The 6,639-nt window shown below is 48.4% G+C and overlaps 1 pseudogene; it reads right to left on the bottom strand.

The window, feature by feature from the left end:
* Nucleotides 1–86: 86 nt before the first annotated feature.
* Nucleotides 87–195, bottom strand: LOC112475799 (annotated as a pseudogene).
* Nucleotides 196–6,639: the final 6,444 nt, after the last annotated feature.

Genomic DNA, 6,639 nt, shown 5'->3' with positions numbered 1-6,639 from the left:
TTTTGGGGGGCGCGGCAACCCTTGGTTGACCTCACAGATTGCAAAGACCTCGTCAGCTTACAATCTCTTATTCTTCTTATTTTTTACGCCTGCAGCACCCGGTCTTCCTAGGCGGTCTCCCATCCAAGTACTCACCAGGCCCGACCCTGCTTAGCTTCCGAGATCAGGCTTGTTCAGGGCGGCATGGCCGAAGACTTTCTCAAACTCTTTAAAAAAAAATCAATGACAAGGGAACACTCCAAACTCATTTTACAGGGCCAGCATTATTCCGACTCTAAAGCCAGATAAAGACAAGACAAGAAAACTATAGGCCGATATCCATGATGAACACAGATGTAAAAATTCTCAACAAAATACTAGCGGCTACCAACGGAAGGACCGGTTGGGCTGGCGCACGGTGACAGGCAGCTGGCGTGTGGAGGACGGACGCAGAAAGACAGGCTCATCAATGGCAAAGTGATGACTGAGTTAGTAAATCTGTCAGGTGATGAATGAGCGGATGACACGCTTGGGTCTGATGACAGACAGAGACCACATGAGAAAGGCAGTCAGCAAAGACAGCAGCAGACTTGAAAACATACTACGATAAGCAGGGAGAAGTCACGTGACTGGTCGCCGTATCCGATCCGCTTTGGCAACTGTTAATAGCATGGCCACACTTCCATCAGAAACACTCAGATCGTCAGCGACGTGCTCACGGCTGTCGAGAGGGATTTGCGTCGTGCGCCTCCACTTGCCAGCTGTCACCCTCTCCATCCCTGTGGATTTTCACCTATAAAATGGCAATAATAACAACAGGACCTTCTGTCTTTCCATAAGGGGGTCATTGGAGGATTGAATTCCGTGTGAAATTCTCAGTACCTGACACATAATAAGGAATGAAGAAATTAATTAAGTACGAGGCTTAGAACTAGGATAGAAAGAACTCCTTTAGCTTGATAAAGCGTATCTACCAAAAAGAAAAATATCCACTTATATTATATGCTCTCTGCTGTTGGTATTGTTAATCATGTTGTTGTTATTACTTATAATTCTGCATTTCTGTTTGCTTCTTGGAGTGTAAACTTCTATCGTACACATCCTCGGTGTCTGCATCGGCGTGTGGATTATCCGAACAGTTCCCACTTCGGTAGAATAAATTAAATACCGATGAGCTCCCTTATCTCTTACCGAATGGGAGTGAGCATTGCAGACTTTTCGGGGAAGGTCGGGGGGCTTCTAGGTTCTTTTTTCTTTTTTAATTTTTCAGAGCTTAGATTTCCAACATAACGAAACACGAGTTCAATTCAAATTTCCGTTTGTAATTGTTAATCAAATAAATGCATTAATCCACAGAAAGAATAATTTAAGATTAAAAGAAAAATAATGAAATCAAAATTCAAAAATGATAGCAAGTCAAAACACCCCAAAATTCTCTGGAAAGAGTTAAAAGTACATAATCTCTGTTATTATAGATTAAGATAAAACAGAATAGAAAAATGAAAAAAAAAGGGAATAGACCAACATAAAGAAGGGATCTTAGACATTATATGATAATTAATCAAAATTCAAAAATGATAGCAAGTCAAAACACCCAAAAATTCTCTGGAAAGAGTTATAATAACTACATACATCTCTGTTATTATAGATTAAGATAAAACAGAGAATAGAAAAATGAAAAAAAAAAAAAAAGGAACAGACCAACATAAAGAAGGGATCTTAGACATTATATGATAATTAGTAACTTTATACAGATATATTTGGAAATTTAGATTAAGTGTTTATCGTTCATAAATTATAAAAAGAGCCAAAATTAATGTAAGAAGAAATAGAAAACCTGACAGAGAAATCACCATTGAAGAACGCAGAGTCCAAATTCTCCGTTCCCTGGCAGACATCAAGCTGAGACAGCAAAACTAAGAAGCTAATGAAGGAAGAGGAGAAAACTACTCAACTTATTTTATTAATCTCGAAAACTACTCAACTTATTTTATTAACACAGAAGCACGGAGAGAGGAAAAGATCATTATAAGAAAATTTCACTAACGAGTATAGATGTCAAAAAAAATCACAGCGAATCCATTCTAGGAATTTATATGAAAACGCATTACGACTCAAATATAGTTTATTTTAGGCAAGAAAGATCTGATTAACTTAAAATCTGTCAGTCCACCACATTAAAAAGTTAAAGACGATGAGCCATATAATTTTCTCAGTAAATGTTGCAAAAGCATTTGACTGAATTCATAATATAAAAACTAATCGTAGAAAACTAAGATGGAAAGGAACTCCTTTAACCTGATAAAGTGTATCAAAAAAAAAAAAACTATAGCATATGCTAGATCGAATGTTCTAAATGTTTGATATTAAACTGGGAACGATACAAGAATGGTCGCTGTCGTCAAGGCTCGGTTTTGTCTTGGCGACTGTAGCCAATGCAATTAGCCAAAAAAAGAGTAAATCACAAGTAAAAGAATTAAAAAGCGGAAAAAAATAATTATCTTTATTCACAGACCGATTATCTTCATAGAAAATCCAGGAAAATCTACAAGCTGTTAGGACCAATGAGAAGGTAAAATATCAAATTACAGAAACAAATAGCCTTTATATATAATAGCACAAAAAAGTTTTTAATGTGGTTATATTCAAAAATGTAATTCAAAGCCATGATTACACTTAATACAAACACGGAAGACCCGTACCGAGGGACACGAAAGTCCTGATTAATGATGGAGGAGCAGAGTCCAGGCAGGGAAGCTTGGTGTCAGAGAGGGCCGTCCTTCTAAGTTCACCCCGAAACCCAGGATCTCAAGGCGACTTTGCATGCGTGTGAAACTTGATAAGCTGCTCCTCGGTCTCCTACAGGAAAGTAAAGGTCCAGGGATGGCCACCCCAGCTTCCAGGTAGACCTGGCAGGTGAGCGCAGGTGAGCGCAGGTGAGCGCAGGTGAGCGCAGGTGAGCGCAGGTGAGCCTCACTCTCCCAGACGCTGAGATTTGTCACAGCGCCCTGATCATCCCGATGGCGTGGTGTTGGTCCGGGGATAGCCGGATAGATTGGGGTGCAGGATACAGAGCCTGGAAACGGACCGAGGAACGCCAACGTTGGGCTTGTCCCAGAAACGATGTCACTTACATTGGCGGGACAGGGATGGACAACTATTCAGTAAAATCCGTGAGTACAGCTGGCCACCCGCCCCCGTGGCTAAGGGACAAGGTGAGGACACAGAAGGTGCAGGTAAATTCCACGTGGCTTTAAAGGCTTAAATTTGAAAACTAAAACCAGACAAAAAGCGTAAAGAAAGGATACACCATCGAGGAAAAAATATGAAGACTAAAGGAATTCTGTGCTCCAGAAAAATGCCGCGAAGGCCACAGATGAGCCAGGCTGGGCGAAGGTGCCGAACGCGCATTCCAGAAAGGGCTGGCGACAGGTTAACAGAGGCGACAGGTTGACAGGTGAAGAAGTCGGCGGGAAACTAGGCAGAGTTTAACAGAGGCGACAGGTTAACAGAGGCGACAGGTTGACAGGCGAAGAAGTCGGCGGGAAACTAGGCAGAGCCTGTCCCCGAGGTCACTCTCCTCCGCCCCCTCCCCCGCCCCTGCCACCGGCCTCAGGGGCGGAACTTCCCCGACTCGATTTCACCTTTTCTGGTGGTTCCATCCGTGTCACCGGGGAGTGTGACTCCTGCCATGTCGGTTGAGCATCTTTGCCCAGCCATCACTCGAGCTGGCGCTGGCCCGGTGGCGGAGGGGTCCCCCGGGCAGCTGCACGCCGTGCTCACGTGCGCTGTTGGTGGCCTCCAGGCCGAGAGAGACTGGACCGAGACCTCGGGTCCTTGATCCGTCCGCTGGAGACCACCTACCTGTCTTCACACCTGCTTTCGTACAGTGAGTAGATCAGTGTGGCCTTCTCGTTTGAAAAGTCACGTAAAACAATGACGCGTGCGTAGCCCGGTCGGGAGCGTTGGTGTGTCCTACTTCAGGGACCTTTGCACGGAGCTGCCTCCTGTCGGGGGTGACAGGGCCCCCGGCGTCTGCGGGGCACGGGAGACGGTCCCCGCGCGGTGATTCTGGGCTGGTGCGCCGTGGAGTAACCGCGTGTTCACCGTGCGTCTGTCGTCGTGGAGGAAGCTGACGGTCCTCTTCCTGTCCCCGACGGCTCGGGGTCGTTCCCAACTTGTGCGGCCGTCTGCGTCGCTGGTTCGCACTCGGTTTGCCAGTGCCCGTGTGAGTGAGTTCCACGCACGAAACGTCAAAAGCCCAAACTCACGTATTCGTGATCGACGCCGCTCCGTACGCAGCGTGGCCCGGGCACTTGGCCGGATAAACGGCTGCACCTGTTCTAACTGCAGCGTCGACCTGGGTTTCACAGTTGGACGTAAAACCGAGTCTCCTGCTTTTACTGGTTCGATACGGAGGTGCGCGGTAGGGTTGGCGTTTGGGGCACGGCGTGGGAAGGAGAGCGTCTTCTGGCATCTTCTGGCATCTTCTGGCATCTTCTGGCAGTAGCAGGTGTCGCAGGGCAGAGGGGTTAGTGCTGACCAAGTGACAGAACCTGAGGAGCTTTCTGGAAGGTCCAGGAAAGGTCCGGGAAAGCGGACACGGCTGTAAGCAGCCCCAGCCGACCCCCCGACTCCAGGCGTGGCATTGGGAACGCACGCGACCAGCGGGACGACGTCGTGGCTGCACGTCGCCCCATCTCCCGGGCCCTGCCCCCCACCTCGAGGTTTGGTTCGTTGAGGCCACAGCGGATGCCATTCGACCCGAAGCTCCTCGATCACGTCTGAGATGTCGAATGATCTTCATGGCTAACGTTAAAATATTTGCTCGGAGGTGAGTTGACAGTTATAGGCAAAGAAAAAATTCACTATTGATTTCTAACTTACGCCGTTTAACGGACAGGAGGCATTTTTTCCAGTTTGTCTTTAGATTTCTACTTAATTGTGTCATTTTCCCTCGCCAGTCGCATCGGTATCGTTGAGGAAGGGGGTCGGGCATCAGGGAGGCAGCAGTGGGCGGAGCCTTGTCTGTCACTTGGATCACGTTCACCTGCCCAGGGCTTTTCCCGGAGGGGCCGAGCACGGCTCGGGCGTCGGGGTGGAGATCGAGCTGGCGGGGTGAGCTGCTGCCCTCTCGGGCTAATGCTTTGCCCGGTGGGGAGTCGGACAGAAAACAAGACGCCGACAAGTCAGTCAGGCCCCGCGTGACGAGCGCTCAGAGGCGCCGGGAGGGCAGAGGTGACAGCGAAGGGCCGAGGCACAGAAGCCCTGTGATGATGAGGGCTTGGGGTAGTTTCAAGACCTGGACGTCCAGGATCTGCACCGTGCTCTCGCTGCTCTGCCCGGACCTGTTCCGGGCGACGAGCAGAGCTCAGTGTCACCCCAGCCCGCCCTTCCACCAGGCCCCCAGCCCCTGGCACCTGCTAATGCCACCTCTCTCTCTCTGTGTCGCGCTGTCCCAGCCCCTGGAAAGCCCATGTTACTTACTGCTCGCACTCAAATACGAGTCAGGTCCCGACACCAAACAGCTTACAGTCTGACAGGAGGGAGCAGACGGACAGACGAGCGTCGTCAGGAGTCATAAATTCCAAACGAAGTGGGTTACAAACGGAGGCGAGTTTGCAGATTCACGGGGGACTTTGTACGTCTCAGCTACCCGTTCTCATCGCCGGCACGACAGTCTCTGGATCCACCTGGAATCTCCTAGAAACAGCCGCAGCACTGACGTGTGTCGCGTGACATCCTCTGACCTTGCAGTGTTATTGAGAGACGCAGGGCGGCTTGGGCCTGAGGGGCAGCCAGTTTTTCGCACGAATTTATTGGGCAGTCGCGATAAAAGGTTCTCTTCACTCGGACTGAGGGGGAGACTTCCAGACGGTAGCCTCCAAAACGTCACCCTGAAATAGCCGGGCCCCCGGTGGCGCAGGCTTGGGGCGGCTCCGGCAGGAACCTCGAAGAGTGTAGAATGAGATCATAACCGTGAGTCTCCTCAAAGTGACAGTCCCGGGCTGGAGGTGGCAGGGGGGCCACTCAGCACGTCATCTAAGAAGTGTCATAAAAATCCACTTCGAGGGACCAGAAACAATAAAATATATCTAAGAAAACACGGGAACTAAACCCAAGGCCCTTGGACTGAAAGAGGATTTTATGAATTTGACCTCGAAGGCAGGGGAAGTAAAAGCAAAAATAAATGAACGGGACCACATCGAACTAAAAAGCCTCTGCTCAGCAAAAGAAACCGTCGACGAGGTGAAGAGACTTATGGGAAAATCTATTTGCAAGCAACGCCTCCGATAAGGGCCTAATATCCAAAATATACAAAGAACTCATATGACTCAATAACAACAACAACAGAAAAAAAACACAAACGATCCAATCAAAAAATGGGCAGAGGACCTAACAGACACTTCTCCCTGGAGGACAAACAGCCAACAAATACATGAAATGATGCTGCACATTGCTAGCTATCAGGGACATGCAAACCAAAACCACAATGAGACACCATCGCACACCTGTTAGAATGGCTGTCATCAACAGGACAATAATAACAAAGTTTGGGGAGCTTGTGGAGAAATAGGAACCCTCATACACCGCCGGTGGGACTGCAAATTGGTACAGCCACTGTGGAAAACAGTATGGAGGTTCCTCAAAACACTAGGA

This window comes from Pteropus alecto, unplaced genomic scaffold, assembly GCF_000325575.1.
Source record: "Pteropus alecto unplaced genomic scaffold, ASM32557v1 scaffold102, whole genome shotgun sequence".
In the NCBI taxonomy this organism is placed as follows: domain Eukaryota; kingdom Metazoa; phylum Chordata; class Mammalia; order Chiroptera; family Pteropodidae; genus Pteropus; species Pteropus alecto.
Note: the sequence above shows the minus strand (reverse complement) of the source record. Positions and strands in the feature narration are given on the sequence as shown.